The 18,857-nt window shown below is 38.0% G+C and overlaps 1 protein-coding gene across 3 annotated transcripts in view; it reads right to left on the bottom strand.

The window, feature by feature from the left end:
- The window catches only part of GRM5 (glutamate metabotropic receptor 5), a 507,872-nt gene that overhangs the window by 97,561 nt on the left and 391,454 nt on the right, over positions 1 to 18,857 (bottom strand). The window lies entirely within an intron of this gene.

Raw genomic sequence — 18,857 nt, 5'->3', positions numbered from 1 at the left:
CAAATTCGTATGTCTAATAATTATCTTCTATTTCCAGTTTTTCCCCCCAAAAAACCTTGAAGAAAGACCCAAATCCCCAACAGTACCAAGATTCACTTCCTCTATTACCAATCCTGGAGATGGATGCAGGAAAGCACTGTATTTCTGTATCATAAACTTATTTTAAGGACAGATTAATCTCCTTCATACTCAGTTATGATAATATTACCTCCTTGGTTTAGAAATCCACAACAAATCTCCAGCTTCCAAACCAGTAAATCATAGCTAAACAAACTATATTTTCTACCATCTTGTCTCAACTTACCTGCTTGGATTTATCATGCACCCCTTGCAACCTCAAAGCATATGCTCTCCATAAACTGGCCTATTTGGAAATTCTAAAATATAACATTTATACTCCATTAATCAATTAATTGTTAGAGTCTGAAAATAAAAAAAATGGTAGACGATCTAGGGACAAAACAATGATAAATTGGGCATGGATTTGGCACTTAAGAAGAACTTGTTCAATAATAGAGATAAATTATGTAACCACAGCAAAAGGTGGAAGGTGATAAATTTGTAACACATGTCGAGTTACCCTTCCAATGGACAGCTCTTGGAAAAGTTTCATTAAAGAACTAACATTTGTTATAGGTTATTGATGCAGTATGGAATGAGTGTCTGTTACTTATGACTGCTCAGAACTTGCTGGGAGCGAGGGACATACGTGGCACAAGATAAACCTGATGCTTGCCCTAGAGTCAAGAAGGCATGTGAGCATCTCAGCAAGCCACTGCAGTGTGGTTTGGTAAGTCCTGAGGCAGGACTGAGTCAGGAGGGGCATCAGACCCAGAGACTCACTGAGGCTGAGCATTATGGCTGAGTATCAGCTGGATGAAGAGTGGAGGGAAGTGTGTTTGAAGCTTCATAGATGAGATAGAGTGTGCTGTGTTTGGGAAACTTTAAGAAGGTTGGAATGTTCAGAACATGATATGGGAGATGAGAGAATGGGGAGAGGTAGAGAAGTAGAGGAGGGAAGGGCTGCTTAAACCACATTGAGATTGGTGTACTTTATGAGGTACATTATCTTAAGATCACTGGGATCCCTTGCAGTGTTTAGGTAGGGGCATGATCAGATTTCTATTTTAGGAAGACTGATCTGGCTACAGCATGGAGAAAGATTAAAAGGGCTACAGGAGTGGAGCCAGAAAGACCTATGAAGAAGTGATGCAATGATCCCCATGATAGCTGAAGGTGGCCTTGCCTAGGTAGAGGCCATGGTTATGGGCAGAAGTGTTCAGGAGGCAGAATCTACTACCAGGGCTGGTAACTGAAGAATGGGGAAGATTGAGGCACATAGGGAGAACATGGAAAGAAGGCAAAAGTGACAGCTGAAATAAAGACAGAGCTTGTCATTTGGGAAAAAAGTTTTCTGTAAGAGAGATACAAAGGAATTTTCTAAAGGTAGCATGATTTTTCATGACTTTTTAAACTGTAGAGGCATATTACCCCCTTCTTGATTGCTGGCCCAAATGCTGATATTTTCCCTGAGCAGAGAAACCAAGAAAACAGCACAACTCATCCTGACATAAGTTTAAGATGAGGAATCCCGTTTCCATTTAAGGACTAAGCACTGGACCCAGGCTTAGTAATCAATTCTCATAATTTTCTTCTCTACATAGGCTCGCTTCATACTTCCCCACCCCTGCCGACCCCCCTCAACTCTAAACTCCATGCTACTAGGTATTAAGTCAAATATTTCTGGGTCGCTTTTCCCTCCTCTTTCCTTCATACCTTCTCAACTCTTATTTTTTCTACCGTTAATAATTAAACTACTTCATACCAATCTACTTCTACCGGGTTTTTTGGTTTGGTTTTTTTTGTTTTTTTTTTTTTACTTAAAAAAGATTTTATTTTATTATTTTTTAAATTTTTTCAATATATGAAGTTTATTGTCAAATTGGTTTCCATACAACACCCAGTGCTCATCCCAAAAGGTGCCCTCCTCAATACCCATCACCCACTCTCCCCTCCCTCCCACCCCCCATCAACCCTCAGTTTGTTCTCAGTTTTTAAGAGTCTCTTATGCTTTGGCTCTCTCCCACTCTAACCTCCTTTTTTTTTCCTTCCCCTCCCCCATGGGTTTCTGTTAAGTTTCTCAAGATCCACCTAAGAGTGAAAACATATGGTATCTGTCTTTTTCTGTATGGCTTATTTCACTTAGTATCACACTCTCCAGTTCCATCCACGTTGCTACAAAGGGCCATATTTCATTCTTTCTCATTGCCACGTAGTACTCCATTGTGTATATAAACCACAATTTATTTATCCATTCATCAGTTGATGGACATTTAGGTTCTTTCCATAATTTGGCTATTGTTGAACATGCTGCTATAAACATTGGGGTACAAGTGCCCCTATGCATCAGTACTCCTGTATCCCTTGGGTAAATTCCTAGCAGTGCTATTGCTGGGTCATAGGGTAGGTCTATTTTTAATTTTCTGAGGAACCTCCACACTGCTTTCCAGAGTGGCTGCACCAATTTGCATTCACAACAACAGTGCAAGAGGGTTCCCGTTTCTCCACATCCTCTCCAGCATCTATAGTCTCCTGATTTGTTCATTTTGGCCACTCTGACTGGCGTGAGGTGATATCTGAGTGTGGTTTTGATTTGTATTTCCCTGATGAGGAGCGATGTTGAGCACCTTTTCATGTGCCTGTTGGCCATCCGGATGTCTTCTTTAGAGAAGTGTCTATTCATGTTTTCTGCCCATTTCTTCACTGGGTTATTTGTTTTTTGGGTGTGAAGTTTGGTGAGCTCTTTATAGATTTTGGATACTAGCCCTTTGTCCGATATGTCATTTGCAAATATCTTTTCCCATTCCGTTGGTTGCCTTTTAGTTTTGTTGGTTGTTCTACTGGGTTTAATATACATCGCCTTCTTCCAGATTATAACAATAGTCTTTAAACTGTTTTTATTTTCTATCTTTGCCCTTCCTCCCCTACTCCAGCCAATTTTAAACCCAACAGCCATAGAAATTCCCTTAAAATGTAGATCAGATCACGACACTCCTCTGATCAAACTTTTCAGTGGCATTTATTACTGAAAATAAAAGCCACAGTCCTTGCAATGACTTTCAGAGACATACAAGAACTTGACTCATGGCATCCTACCCCTCATGCTTCTGACTCCATCTCCTAACACTCTTGATTTGAATTATTCCTCTCTAGCCACAGTCACCTCCTTGCTGATTCTCAAATATTCAGGTGTGCCCCTGCCTCTGGGCCCTTGTATTTGCTGTTCCTTCTACCCAGAAGGCTCTGCCACAGAGGTCTTCAGAACCTGCTCCCTCCTAAGTGCAGGTATTTGTTCAAATATCATCCTCTCTGGGAGACCTTGGGACACCCTGGCTACATCTCATCTCTGTCCCACTCTCCACACATACTCCCGGTGGGTCTCCTTTCCCAACAGTAGTTTTCTCCTTACCACTATCTAAAATATTATGTATTTGCCTTGTTTATCGCCTAAAACATCTACCCATTAAAATGTAACCTCTGTGAAGCCAGGGATTTTTTTGCCTGTTTCCTTTACTACTCAGTGCTTAGAATAGTGCCTAGCACAGAGTGGGACCTCAAAAAATATTTGTTGAGTAAATTAAAGAACTGTCCCTTCTAACTCTCCTTTCTATTTTCTTTTCCTTCCTGACCCTACCAACACTATTTCTATCCATTCTCAAAGGCTCCAAGAGGACTTCCTTCATGAAGACAGCCATGATTATAGATACTAAAATTAACCTTGCTTTTTCAAACTTCCTACCACTTTCTCTATACCTATCTCAGGCACCTGCACAACATACTATAGAAATGTGGGCATACTTAGGGGGAGGAGAATTTGGAACATCCGGTCCCCACGTCAGTCCATCTCCTACCTTCCTCCATTTAACTCCCTAAATGGATGTGTCTTACTCACACATCAGCTCAGCCTCCTAACCCTTATCGGAGGTCAGCAATAGTTGCTTTTCTGGCTACTAGATAGGTTGTGGTTTGAGTCTCATTTTGTTTTTTCCTCTTATGAGCAGGAGAGGGAGATGTAAATTCTTGCTTTATGTCTTACTAGCTCTGTGACTTGGGCAAGTTACTTAAATTCTCTAAGATTCAGTTTAATCACCTGTTAAATGGCGACAAGTCATAAATACCTTGCACAGAGGCTGGCACAAGATAGATGCTTCATAAATAGTAACTGTACCAAAATGTAAATCATAAAGCCCTTTAGCCACCATGTTTTGTGGTCATCACTTTGGAAAACAAAAGCAAGCCAAAGGTCTGGCCTAATATGATGCTCAGTAGAGCTCTCAGGCAGTCATGTTTCAGGTTTCCTTCCTGATTTTTCTTTCTGCCTTGTCTACAATAGACAGCAACTGGCACAAAGGCAACATTTGAGGCTTATTCATTTGTAAATCAAATGACAGTGCTTAGGGCATGGTTACTGAACTGTTTGTTGAACTGAATGGGGGCAAGAATGAAAATTTGCATTTGTTTGGCACTTTTCAAAATAATTTTTGCGTGTATCAGTGATGTGCATCAATACCTGTATTCACACTGCAGAGATAAAGAAACTGAGGTGTAGACAATTTAAGTAGATTTTCCAAGGCTTACGTGGATATAAAAATCAAAAATAGACAAGAATTTCTAACACTAAGATCGGTGCCCTTTTTGCTATACTATATTGCTTTCTCTAGAAATACTCCCTGCACGATATTACTGTATCACCTCTAAAAAGTATTCTACTTAAGAGATAAAGTGAGGGAAAACAAACTGGTAACAAGATTGAATCCTTCCTGGAAAGTGCTATGTTTCTGTTCCTTCCAATAATGTCCGCTAACGCTGCCCAAAATCTGGGCCCAGCAGTGCACAAAAGGAGCTGACCAAAAAAAAGCAGGAGCTCAGAAACCAAAGGACTCATGTGTCTGTGCACAGTCTGTTGTATCATTTGTTGTTACTGAGCATCTTCAAACACCTGACCTACGTGGGCAGCATTAGGCTCTTACAGAAGTTCCTGGTAACTATTTTCCCTTGTCACCCAAACTACCAGAAACTGCAAATTCAAAAAACAAACAAAACCTGCAGAAGAAAACCAATGTAAATTTAACCTTTGTAATATCTCCTTAAGTCCGTTTGATGAGGAATTTTTAAAGAAGGATATCTTAATCTGTTTTAGCATTCAGGATGCAACAAGGGGGCAATTAAGAGAAATTCACATTTAAATTCTGCCTACACCACCTCACCTACATACCAGCCTTTCCCTCCATCAGAAGCAGCAGCTCCAGGCTAAGTTATCACCTTTAGGTAACTGAGAGAGCTCTTTTGAAATGTGTGACAACAAAATAAATACTTTAAAAATGCTTCAATTTCATAAAACTCAAGGAGGTTTAGGAGCTGTTTCCTTCCACTGTAGAGGAAGAAACTAAGGAAATCAAGATGACCCATCAGTAGCTGGCAAGCCTAGCTTTTTGCGCACAGGGTAGTGGTAGCTGTATTTAAAAGCAATTAACGCAATAGCTTTAGTATTTGTATATGGGGGTGCGAATTTGGTTAATTAGGTAATTCTCCTGCCTCTTACCTCCTCAGGCTTAGATCTCTGTCTATCTCTACCTGTTCCCTAACTCTACACACATCAGAAGGGGGTGAAATCCGCAAAATACCTTACTTTGTGTTAGAGAGTATACGTCAACTACTAACAATAGCAGAGCATAAAGAATGGGAGTACAGATTCTGGAACCAGGCAGCAGGTTAGGATCACAGCGGTGCCATGTACTAGCTGTGTGACTTTGGCCTAGGTCATTAACCTCTCTGTGCCTGAAAAAAAATGGGTTTAATAATAATATCTAAGCAATTGATTTATACAGGGATTAGCTGAGTTTATATTTATAAAGCACTTGATAAAGTAAAATGGTTTATGTTACTTGGCCCCTGATCCAAGTTCTGTTACAAATGATCTGGCTTGTTTCTTCATATGCAGAATATAAAGATCTGGAAGATGTATGTTCACAAGTAGAGGCATTTGCCAGAGCAAATGTGCCTAGTGTGTTTTTGAGGAATAACAAGAAAGGCCAGAATTGTGAGTAAGGTTAAGACAAGGAGGGTAATGAGATAAGGGATGCCTAGTATAGGACTTTGGAGTGCTTTTATCAGAGATGTCACGATATTCTTTTCATTTTAAAAAATTTATTTTGAGGATGAAGATTGAATGAGGGTGGGAAAACCGAGGGAGTGTGGAAATAGGAAGCTAACAGAAGATGGTGCCTTAGTTTAGGATAGGATTCTAAGTATATTTTGGAAGCAGGGAGAATAGGATGTGTTAATGGGTTGGATGTGAGGTATTAAGAAAAAAGAAGAATCACGGATTAGTCCAGGTTTTCATTTTAAGCAACTTGATGGTTTAGTGTACATTTGAGGTGTGAGAAATAGGTTGGTGGGGATGGGGAATCAAAAGTGCTGTGCCATGCATTGAACAGGGAGATCAGTCAGTGGCCGATGTGACCGACCAGGCAACAGACACTGGTGGCTTAGATGAGGGTGAGAAGCATTCAGATTCAGGACACATGTTGAAAACAGAACTGACATGACCAGATGACAGACTGGATCTATCTCAGGTATCAGACTCCTTTTCGAGTTCCTGGTGCTGCACTATTTTATCAGCTGTACAGTGTTTCCTTGTGTGGATATGGCATGATTTATTTTTTATTGGTTCCAGAATGTCTTATAATTTCTTGCTTGGGTTACTGCAATAGCCTCCTAACAGATCTTACTGCCTCTAATCTTGTTCTGCTGGAATCTATATATTCCCAGTGTAGATATATAGAGTGGTCTTTCTAAAGCACAAAACTGATTTTATTAGTCTCCTTTTAAAACCATTCAGTTGATAACCAAATTATACTCCAAATACCTTGTCCCAACTTTCCAGACCTTTCTTTTCTGCCCTTGATTTACCCCTCAATTCTGATCCATGATACTGTATAATACCACATATTCGAAACTTCTTGTAGTCACATTGTAAACTCTTCTCCCTTGTATCCGGGCCTCTGTGCATTTCGCTCTATATATGTGGAACATACTCTCTTGCAGATTCTCTATTTATTATTTTGTGTGTGTCTAAGACTCACGTCTTCTCAGAAATTGGTCGTGACCCTCCTCCAGTTTAGAATTAAGGTTTTGCTCTATTCGCCCACAGCACTGATCACCCTATACACAAGTTGCCTATTTGCCTATGTCTTTGGTCTAGACTTAAAGCTCTGCTTTGTCCTCTTGTAGCACTGGTGGTGACCTTTGGCTGGTTTCTAGTACACTGTGGACTCCTCAATGACAGAGATTCTGTGTCATTCATACAGGTAGCCCCTGTGCCTAGCACAGCCCCTGACATATAATTGGTACTAGTAATATATCTTAGGTACATGAATGTGGCCTGATGAATGACAGGATGTCACCAAATACCAGGTCTGGTCTCCAGATTGTCAAATCAGTTTACAAGAGCAGTCATTCCTTTGTAGAATAACAATAAACAAAACTAATACTGCCAGTTTATAATAGGATCTGCCAGGTGGACCAAACAATCCCCTTAAGCAATCTCATGGGCTTTCACCACCTAATAAAACTACTTGAGAAAATTCTGGTCCAGTCAAGATGGAATAAGCCCTCTCCACCCTATTTCTCCCACTGAATGCTGCTAAAAACCCTGGACAGAATGACTGGAACAGTTTTCAGAGGATTTTGAAAAGTAAATGGTAACAGGTGGGTTGGGGGAGGAAACCAGAATTTAAAACACAACTGAAGCATGCGTGAGATTCTTGGATCTTTTCCCTCCAGTATCTCCAGGCTTGGGTGCAAAGGTAGCCCCAAAACATGGAGCTGTGGGCTAATCTGAGGTGTGGGCAGAGGGATCGCCAAGAGAAGTCCTCTATTTCTGGTCTGAAGAGTGGAAAGGGGCTCGCTATGAGTCAGAGAGAGTGGAGGAAATTCTATTTTTGTTTTGGTCTGTGTGAGCCCCAGGCAGCCCTGCAGAGGTAGTGGGGCAAGCTGCTGTACTTTAAGGTGGGAGCCCTTCTCCATGACCAAAGGAACTGTGTCTCAAGAGTGTGGGGAAATGCTTTTTTCATTTCTCCTAGCCTCTCCCCCAAATGGTGGCTTCCGTGGTAATCTAGTCAAAGGGACAAAGGTGAAAGACAGAGGTAGACACCAAAGCTGCACATTTCTACCCACAGGATCAGGACGGAGATGAGAGAGAGCTGAAAAATGTCAGGGAAACTGGGAAGGGGGGAGCTCAAGAAAGTGATCCTACAAAGTCAAATATGAACTCCTGGCACCAGGCGCATAAGCAATAAGCTCTGAGAAAACTGCAGAGGCTTTGAAAACTGGGCTGACAGTAGAACCGCAGCCTAGAGACGGTGGGCACCAACTTGCAGCCTGACGCTGACCAGGCTGATTTCTTGTTTTGTTTTGTTAATCACCCTTCTATCTAAGATAACATCATATTTGAAGTGTCCAGAATCATGAGATGACACCCGGGGTCAGGGGACTATCTATGATCATGTGTGAGAGCAGTAAGGGTCCCAACCACCTTTTTGCTGATCTTCTGTCTACATTTTCAAACTCCTTACTTTCTGTTGGTTGACACAGCCTTTCTTTAGATGTCTTAATAGAACTCAGAGTTCTATTCAATTCCTTTGTTCTTGCTGCTTAGGCCCTAGAGAGAAATTCTAGTTCTTAGTTAATTTATTCATTGACTCATTCAGAGATTAATTAGGTTATTGATTAAACAGACATTTATTGAACCCATACTGTATGTCAGACACTGTGATGGATGCTGGTGATACAAGTGACGCAGTATCTCTCTCCTCAGAAACACTCAGCATGTAACCCATGGGCTCAGTGAAAGAAATTTGGGAGACCCAAGAAGTTTGACCTTATTAGGAAAATTTTAAAGTCCTGAGTGCACACAATGAAACAGCTCATTTTATCTAGACTTCTTTTCATACCCAGTAAGCGTTAGGAAAGAGAGGGCATGTTAATTAGTTGGCTTGTTAATGCACAAAAGAACTGGACTTTAGTCAACAGTATTTACTTTGTTTAAGGATTATTTTTTACGGTCCACTATTGGCCAGCCCAATGCAGGCATGAGGATTTGTGCCAACCCAAACTTGCAAGCTGCTCTCAGGCTCCATTTGCCTCACAGCAGCCTGGAGAGAAGAAATGGAAGCAAGGAAGAGAGGCTGGTCCCTTTTTATTTTATTTTTTTCAAAACTGGATCACTGATTTAGAACACTTAACATTCAATCCTAATTTTACTACTGTTTAATCAAATGAGAAGATTCTAAAAGGATTAGCAGAAACTGAAATCCTTCAATCTGTGATTACAATTTAATTTTACAGCACTTAAAATATGTTCTTTTAAAAATATGTTCTTTAATTCATCTGGAGAATCAGAACTTTGAAGCTTAGTAGCTGTCAAACAGAGGGAAATCAGAGTGTCTTAACAAAGCAGAATCAGAGAAGATACTAAGGACTTTAGAAAGCATCTAGTCTAGAGGCTACAGAAAGGATGCCTTTGAACTAAATTGGCATTTAGATATGTTTTGTTTGGCTAAATGCTACTTTGTGGAAATTTTACATGAGAATCCAGCTTTGTAGACTCTTGGGGAAAAAAAAAACAGATGTCACAATACTGGCTTCATTCAGATTCTCACATGGCAAATGCTAACCTGCTTCTCTCTTTTATATCACATGTTTGGCCCCTATATTCCTCTGATGTTGGGACTTCCTAATTGGTCCAATGAACTCATTTTGTAGATGAAGAATAAGGCCAATGAGGGAAAAAGATTTCTTGAAAGTCACACCTTTGGTTAATGGCAGCTGGCATCTTGTGTTTAAACTCTTAGACTAGTGTTATTTTCATATGGGCAACAAAGGAAACCATGGTTTAAAATTCTTTTCAGCAAACTAACCTATGACCATAGAGTAATGAATCTGGCAAAAAATTATTAAAAAAATATTTTAAAAATCCCAAGTCAGTTCTTTGTGTTATCCCTTAAACTAGCTACTAAAATACTTTTGGATTGTCCCCGTTATTTCCTCTCTACCCACCAGTAGGGGAAGGATAGTAAAGGACAGGAAGATGTGAGGGAAGGGATTCAATTATTTTCTAGGAAGGAGATTATAAATCTGGAAGATGTCACTTGATAACATACTGTAACGTTGCGAGAGAAAATAAATAGCAGGGAAACAAATTCTCCCTAACGTCATTTATTTTCTGAATCTACTCATTCCTTATGCATATGGCAAATGGATTCCAATTATGCTCAGTGGCTGACACAATAATTTGTTTTCACTGTGACAGAAGGGCAGAACATCCCCCAAGCCAGAATTCATCTTTTGGCATTACACACTCCCACAGAAATATGTGTATACCTCTACTACAGAATACTTTCCGTCATGCACTAGAATTACCTATGTGCTTGTCTGTGCCTACCACAGGGTATGAGCCACCTGAGGGCTAAAACTGTCTTGGGTACACTGTATGCTCCACAGTTCCTAACGCTGTGGTGAGTGAGCAATCCATTCCTTCATTTAACATTTACTAAGCACCTATTTTTTGCAAAAGCCTCAAAACATACCATGAGATTCAGAATTTAGTTCACACTAGGCAATGAGTTCTATGCAGGTCAGGCCCACATTGATCTTGCTTTCCAGTACCCAGAATAATATTCAACATTGTCAGTAATGGTGGGTCATATGAATGATGGATGACTATGGATAGAACTCCTGTATGGAACTTTACATATAGTGGGCCAGACAAAGAAATCTGTGTTATAATGAAGACGCAACTAAGCTTCTTGGGACCATAGGTTAAGATTAATAAAATAAAGGACATGTTAAGTGAGCTGGGGCTTGGACAGAAATTAGAGATATCAAGAAGGAAAAACAAAAGTCCATGAAAGGGCTGAATTGACCAATGACATCACATAACTCATTCAGACTTTCCTAAGACTATATCATGTGCTTTTTTCTATATCAGGAAGCATGGCAGCACTGGGAACCCAGAGCTGTATCCATACACCTGTAGAGATACCAATTTCTAATATCTGCTTTGGCTCCAATTTATAACTGTGTCTGAAATACAGGCAGTTGACCTCTAAATGTTCATATTGAAATGCAAATGAATGCAGCAGCTGCAGAAAGAAGACGCATCTTCAGGGAGCTACAGAAATTCAACAGGGATTGTACACTTCTATGTGCAGAACACCAAATTTTAAATGTAAATGATTCACTGTGAGCAGCCGGTTGGTTGGCAGGCCTGTGATGGATATGTGATTTCAGATAGTGTATCTCTTTCATTCACATTACCATATTGTGAGGAACTTCCATATGGTATGTAAATTAAGGAAGACTTCCATAGGGATATGAAGGCTCGTGGTTGTATTATTTAAAAGAGTACATGGCAAAAAGCCATAGCATTACATTCTCCTTACTATACTAAGACCAGACTCCTAGGCCACAGCTTTCCAACTGGCCCTATCTGGCCAACCATCTTCATTGCCACTGTTCTTCCCTATTTTGTTTTATAATATTTCCTAAAGATGTGACATTCCCATCCTAACCAATGAGCTTCCTATCATATTATTTTATTTCATGAAAATTTTTTTGATGTGTATCTATTTTTGAGAGAGAGAGAGAGAGAGAGAGAGAGAGAGAGAGGGAGAGAGAGAGAAAGCACGAGTGGGGGAGGGTCGGAGACAGAGAAGGAAACACATAATCCAAAGCAGGTTCCAGGCTCTCAGCTGTCAGCACAGAGCCCAATGCGGGGCTCCAACCCATGAACTGTGAGAGCATGACCCTGAACCAAAGTCAGACGCTCAACCGAGTCCCCCAGGTGCTCCCCTATCATATTCTGATACACAATTTAATGATCTCTACTGTGAAGCCTTGCTAGGGTTTCCCAGTAGAGTTGAATAATTCCTTTTTCAGGTCTTCCTTATTTGGAAAACAAGGAAATAATACCTTGTTGTAGAGTTGTGAGAATTCAAGACAGTATGTATAGAAGCCATGACCCCATAATATTATGGTACCAAATACTTGGAAGCTCTTGCTGGTGTTGTTGTATATCTAGTACAATTTATTTCCAAGAGATCACTTGGTTATTCAAAGTTATTTGTAAAATTAGCATTGCTCCCCACCTTTGAAAATTTGAGAATTACTATACCTTTTAGTTTACGAAATGTTCCAGAGTTTATGCTTCTGAAAGTAAGTGATGAAAAAAATTTAAGTTTCATTATGACTTTTACTTCTAATTAAAAATAACAAACATACTAGTTGAAAACCCCATCTGATATAATAAGCAGTGTGACTGAAATGAAATAGAAAATTGAAAAAATGAATTATATTTCAGCATATAAACCCTCTGTATATAAACAAAATGTAGAGTTCACAAATTGTACATGTGAAAGATTAATTATCATGTCTAATACTAGAGATTTGATTAGGATAGAAAGACTTGATAGACATTGGATCATTTTTTTTAAGTTTATTTATTTTGAGAGAAAGTCCATGTGCATTGAGTGGGGGAGGGGCAGAAAGAGGAGGGGGGAGGGAGAGAGAATCCCAAGCAGGCTCCACACTGTCAGTGCTGAGTCCAATGTGAGTTCGGGTCTCGAACTCACAAACCATGAGATCATCACCTCAGCCCAAATCAAAAGTCAGACCCTTAACTAACTGAGCCACCCAGGCGCCCTTAACATTGGATCATTTTTATCAGAAACTATTTATGAAGCTCCCTCTGCTGAGTGTGCTAGGTACTGTACCACTAGTACTAGCTTCTTCATTATAGATATTGCATTAAAATCACAATAATTCCACTTTTAACTATGACAGTAATTATTTTATAGAAACTATTTTATTTCAAAATAATTTCAAAAGCGGGCATTAATGGAGAAGAGCTGGGAGAAGACAGTATCCCACAGATGCTGGATACTAGATGCTTTCCATTCATTACCTAATTTAACCCTCATGGCAGACATATGACCTAACATTATTTTCTGCCTTTGTTCCACTTTACTACATTTTAGCTCTATGTTATTGGGCATTTTAAGTCTCTGAGTCCAAACTGTCTCACCTAAAGTGAAATTTCAAACTCAGTTCAGGCTGGCTCTATGGACCGACCTTTCCACACCAGTATCTCCCCTAACTTTATATAAACATAAGAAAGTCACTTTTGCAAATGTCATTTTACTTCACTTGGGAGTGAGAATCACTATCCCTATTATCTTCTGAGGGTTAAGACTTGAGGAGAAATGAGAAAGTATATGTAAAATGTTTTGATTAATAGTAATGAGTAATATTTATTGGGAAACTATCAGTATTCTAATTAGCCATTATAGAAGCCCTGTGAGTAGATACTACCATTAGCCTCAATTTTTATACAAGGAATATGAGGTTCATTTATGATAAACACGTTTTCTAAAGACAAACAGATTGAAAAATTAAATTGTATAATTTCAGAAAATAAACCTCTGGCATGTCAGAAATTAGGAAATTCCTGCCTCGATAATGTATAATTAGGAAATATCTTAACTAGAAATATATTCTTGATTATATAATTATATGCTTAGTCTAAATAATAATAATAATAATAAAAATAAAATAATAATGAAATAGAAAAAATTAAAATATAGATAAAATAAAGCAAATATATATATATCCAAAATTTGGGTTGATTCTACATATACTATATATAAAAGGGGGGATGAAGAGGAAAAAGGGAAAAGTTTAAATTAAAAAAACTTTAAAAAATTAAATTAAAAAAATCAACAAAATAAATTAAAATTTTTAAAAATTAAAAAAATTAAAAAATAAAAAATTACAAAAAATAAAAATAAAAAAAATAAAAGGGGGGTAGAGGAAGAAAAAGGGAAAGACAAATACAAATCTATGTGTGTCAGATTCTAGTTTTTAATATACATTTTTGACACTTTTCTCTCACTTCTTCTTAATCCTCTGAAATACCCATATCCAAGTCCTGTCAATATGTCTTCAAACTCTATTCACTTCTCTACATCTCTGCCATCACTGATTTAGTCCAAATGACCATCATCTCTCACTTTTATTACCATAATTGCCTCCCAACCAATTTAGCTTCATCCACCCTTTAATCTACTCTCCATACACATAAAGAATACGTTTTGAAAAACAAATCTGATCATGTCACCATAGTCTTCTGTGATTCTCATCACTCATAAAAACTTTGAATGAATTCCCATTGTCTTAAGATAAAAATAAGCATGTTGCTTATACTCTGCCTACCTCTCTGGCTCATCTAGAGTGACTAACCTATGATAAATCCCAAGTTATGTATTATATCCCTATAGTATATAAGATATAACAACTGCATTTGAAAATAGTTGCTAGGCACACTTATGCACTGTTGGGAATGTAAACTTGTTAAGCCACTGTGGAAAACAGTATGGAGTTTCCTCAAAAAATTAAAAATAGAATTGCCATATGATCCAGTTATTCTACTAGTGGGTATGTATCTAAAGAATACAAAAACATTAATTCAAAAAGATATATGTACCCCTATGTTTATTGCAGCATTATTTACAATGGCTAAATTATGGATGGCGCCCAAGTGTTCCTCAGTAGATGAATGGATGTAGAAACACATATTGGAATATTATATATAGAAAAATATATATGAAATATCTGAAAAACTATATATTTGAATATTACTCATCCATAAAAAAGAATGAAATCTTGCCATTTGCAACAGCATGGGTGGATCTAGAGGGTATAATGCTAAGTAAAATAAGTCAGTCAAAGAAAGACAAATACCATATGATGAAAGATAAATATTCATATGTGGAATTTAAGAAACAAAACAGACAAGCAAAGGAAAAAGAGACAAGCAAAAAGACACTTAACTATAGAGCACAGATGGTTACCAGAGGGGAGGGGAGTGGGGAGATGGGTGAAATAGGTGAAGGGGATTAAAAGTACACTTATTATGATGATCACTGAGCAATGTATAGAATTGTTGAATCGCTATATTGTATAACAGTAACAACACTGTAAGTCACCTATACTGGAATTAAAATATTTTAAAAAGAAGAACATAACTAATAATAACTAATAACAGAATAAGAAATTGAAAGTGACCAAAAAACAAAACAAAACAAAACAAAAGAAAACACAGCAAATTGTAAAGCATCGCTAGTATCTGGACTGAATAGTTTTTCAAATACTCTAGCACTGTATTAACATAGAGAATCATGGAGGAGTGTAATATAAGAAACCAGCCTTTGAAACATTAACTTTTTTATCTCCTAGGCTTAGTCCCAACTTAATTCTCTGCCATCATGTCACCAGGCAGATACATGTCATCAGAGTACCAGACAGATACAACACACTGTAAGTCCTTTCCAGTGGACTCATATTTAATGCCATGGGTTGGGTTGAAGACAAAACCTAGTAGCATAGAAACCGTGAAGCTAAATCTCTTTGAAATTGGTACTCAGTGAGAGACTGATTTTTCCTGCTTTACATCATTCTGCAAAATTTCAAGTTTCAATCAACGGTGGCTTAATATTATCAGCTGGATAACTACTTATTAATAATTTGAGTTCTAATTCGTCTATTAATTTTTACAATAATTATTTGTTAGGTTCTACCTAGTGTTCCACAGGTTTGTTTTGCATATATAGAAGGCAGCACAATATAATACAAATAACATAATTTTAGAGGCTTGGATTAAAAAATTTTAGCTCTTTATTTGTCAGTGATCTGTCCCTGTCTGGGCAAGCCATTGTAAGCCTCTTTGGGCCTTAGTTTGCTCATCTATAAAACAACAACAACAATCATAATTTCTGAGGATCAAGACAGAGAAAGTGAATGAAAGAGCAAAATAAACCATTTTACAATGACTACAAATTAATATTATGAATTTATAATCTATAGACATGAGGGCAAGTTATACCAGTTCTCCAAAGAAATCTGTGAGCTGGTTCATTCTGGCATGATATCTATCTGTAGTGAAGCAAATAAGAATTGAAAAATCATTGTCCTTTGGAAAGAAGTCCTGCTTCTTAGGTCTAATTATTGCTGGAATTCAAGGCAGACCTGCCCTTGGGTATATTAACTGTGGCCCATCTGTAGAGGTTTCTTTCCTGTGTCTGAAATACTTCTTCCCTGCTTAGTCTCCAGGGCTGATCCATTAAAAAAAAAAAAATCAGAGTAGAAAGTTATGGAGTTAAAAAGTTAAATGATTCACAAAGGAATTTTAAACTGTATACAGTTTCTTGTGTAAAAAAATATTTTCTAAACTATTATCATGTTTAAAAAGAATAAAGATACATTACTGCTTAAATGCACAGTTCATCTTATCATTGTGAATATGTAATGATTTCACTATAAACTGGACTTCAATCTCTTTAATTCATGGGATCACCAATTCAGCACAAAGCTCAAAGCTGTGTGCTGGGGGGGGGGACTATGGTCATTTAATAAATATGTAACATACACTCTTTTCTTCATTTAACAAGTATTTATTGAGTACCAACTATACATCAGAACTGTTGTAGTGTTTTCTGCAAATATTAAGTACCTACTGTATTTCAATAATCTGTAAAATTGCTTACTGGCAGCAGAGAAGTCAATCCCATATATGTGATCATGGGTTAATTTATTTGGAATTGTACAGCCTGAGGTTTGACACTGCTTTGCCACTTACTAGCTGTGCAATCTCGGGAAAGTCATTTAACCTCACTAAGCATTTTTCTTTCCTTTTCTTTTTTTTTTTTTAAAAGTAGGCTTCACACCCAGTGCAGAGCCCAGCGTGGAGTCCAGTGTGGAGACCTGAGTGGAATCCCATGTGGAACCCAGTGTGGGGCTTGAACCCATAACCATGAGATCAAGACCTGAGCTGAGATCAAGAGTTGGACGCTTAACCTACTGAGCCATCCAGGCATCCCCTTCCATTTTTTAATAAACAGACTCTAATAGTAGCTACCTCAAGATTGATGGGAGTATAACATGAGATAGTGCTGGGAAAGTGTGGGTAAGAATAAAGCCTAGCAAGCAAGTAACTGCATATTACATGTTAATTATGATAGTGATAATGAGACCAATTACAGTATTCACAATTATTGAATTAATCTATAGTAATCTTCATTATTTGGCCTTACACAATCCAAATCCCCTTCCTAATTTTGATAAACTCCTTATTGTACCTAGATTCTAGTAGGCTTTATCATACTTTCATTAGGGAAGTTGAAGTGGCCTTGTCTCACTGCATTCTCTGGGCCCTGGTTGCCACGTAATGGGAATATAAATAATCCAGGCTCAGTAAATTATAAATTTTCTCCCAGGAATCTGTATAAAGTGAATTCAAGCTAAAGGATGGCTGGTATTTATTCATAGTGAAGTGAATGGTAGGGGCCAAATGCAGTTATATTCTGGCTAAACAGCCAAAAGCAGGGCTTATTTCATGGCTTTAGGGAGTTGGTCCAAGTTTTCAAACTTGGTCCTACAGCAGCCAGTAGATCCTGAGAGGACTCAATATTCTTTCAAATATTTATTTATATTTATATTCATATTCATTTGTTTTACCTTAGAGAGCCAAGCTAACAGTGGTTTCCAGTGATTACAAGCAAAACCTCTGACAGGAGTCAAATTGTTTGCAAAAGCAACCTGTTATCAGTGGGACAACTACTCACTAATTATATGAATTCCAATTCTCTGTTAATTTTTATAATAATTACTGGCTTGGCTCTATCCAGTATTCCATGGGTTTATGTGGGTGCCTACAGTCCAACAGAGGCAAATTATTTAATTTTAATATTGAAGTAGAGCCACGGACCAAAAGATTTCCTGAGTTGAATTATTAAACAAAGAGAATGCAGACATCAAATTTGGTTCACTACTCCTGCTTTCCATTGTCAGGGACAGCAGATGCCTTGCACCCCTGGAAGCTGATTTCATAAGAGAGAGCACTCTCCAATTACTTGTGACTATTTGAACCAGCTGATTCAATTTAGAGACAGAATCACCAGATCAGTTTTCTTGTCTGTCTGTCTCATTGCAGATTGAGCCTTAATTAAATATTACCCGAAAGCACAGAGGGAAACCCTAGTCTTTGCCTATTTCTTTGCTTCCTCCAAAGAAACTGAGAAACATGAGAGGAAGGAAAAATGACAACAGAGAAACTGGAATAAGAAACTTAAATTTTCAGGCGTCAAAGGAATTCCTACTAGAGAAAACTTGCCATGTGCCTCTGAGATAGTCAGATTAAACACCAGTTTTCTTTTCTAAATCTTCCACATGATGACTGGTAATATCTAGTTATCCAGGATTTTTAAAATATCTCCCCTTTTGAAGCAATTTACTATATAGTAGATAAGGTATTCTAGAACCATAAAACACCCTTGAATATTGTTTTTAAATTTTGTTAGAATTTCCAGGTGTAGCATATGCCAACTTGAACAGAATATGGAAAACATTTTAACTTGTGACATCCATAGAAGCAAGAGTTTGCACATAGTTTGTAAATGTACAAACCTCTTGTGTCGCTCTCTACTGTGGTGTGGCCTATAGGGGTTTTTTAATTCATTTGTTTGAGTAACATTTTTCACACATTGTAATCTTTGGCTGAACTCTTTCTTAGAATCATTCTTTCATTTGTTCTGAAGTGTTAGGATTTTCAGCTCTACGAAACTACTAGAGAAAAATATGGTGTGGAAGAAACATTCTAATAATGATAGGATTTATTGAATTTTATTAAATGCCAGAGACTAAGTGCTATGGACTGAACTGTGTCCTCTCAAAAGCCCTAACTG

Source organism: Panthera tigris, chromosome D1, assembly GCF_018350195.1.
Source record: "Panthera tigris isolate Pti1 chromosome D1, P.tigris_Pti1_mat1.1, whole genome shotgun sequence".
NCBI classification, from domain to species: domain Eukaryota; kingdom Metazoa; phylum Chordata; class Mammalia; order Carnivora; family Felidae; genus Panthera; species Panthera tigris.
The sequence above is the reverse complement of the archived record's forward strand: the minus strand, read 5'-3'. Positions and strand labels throughout refer to the sequence as shown.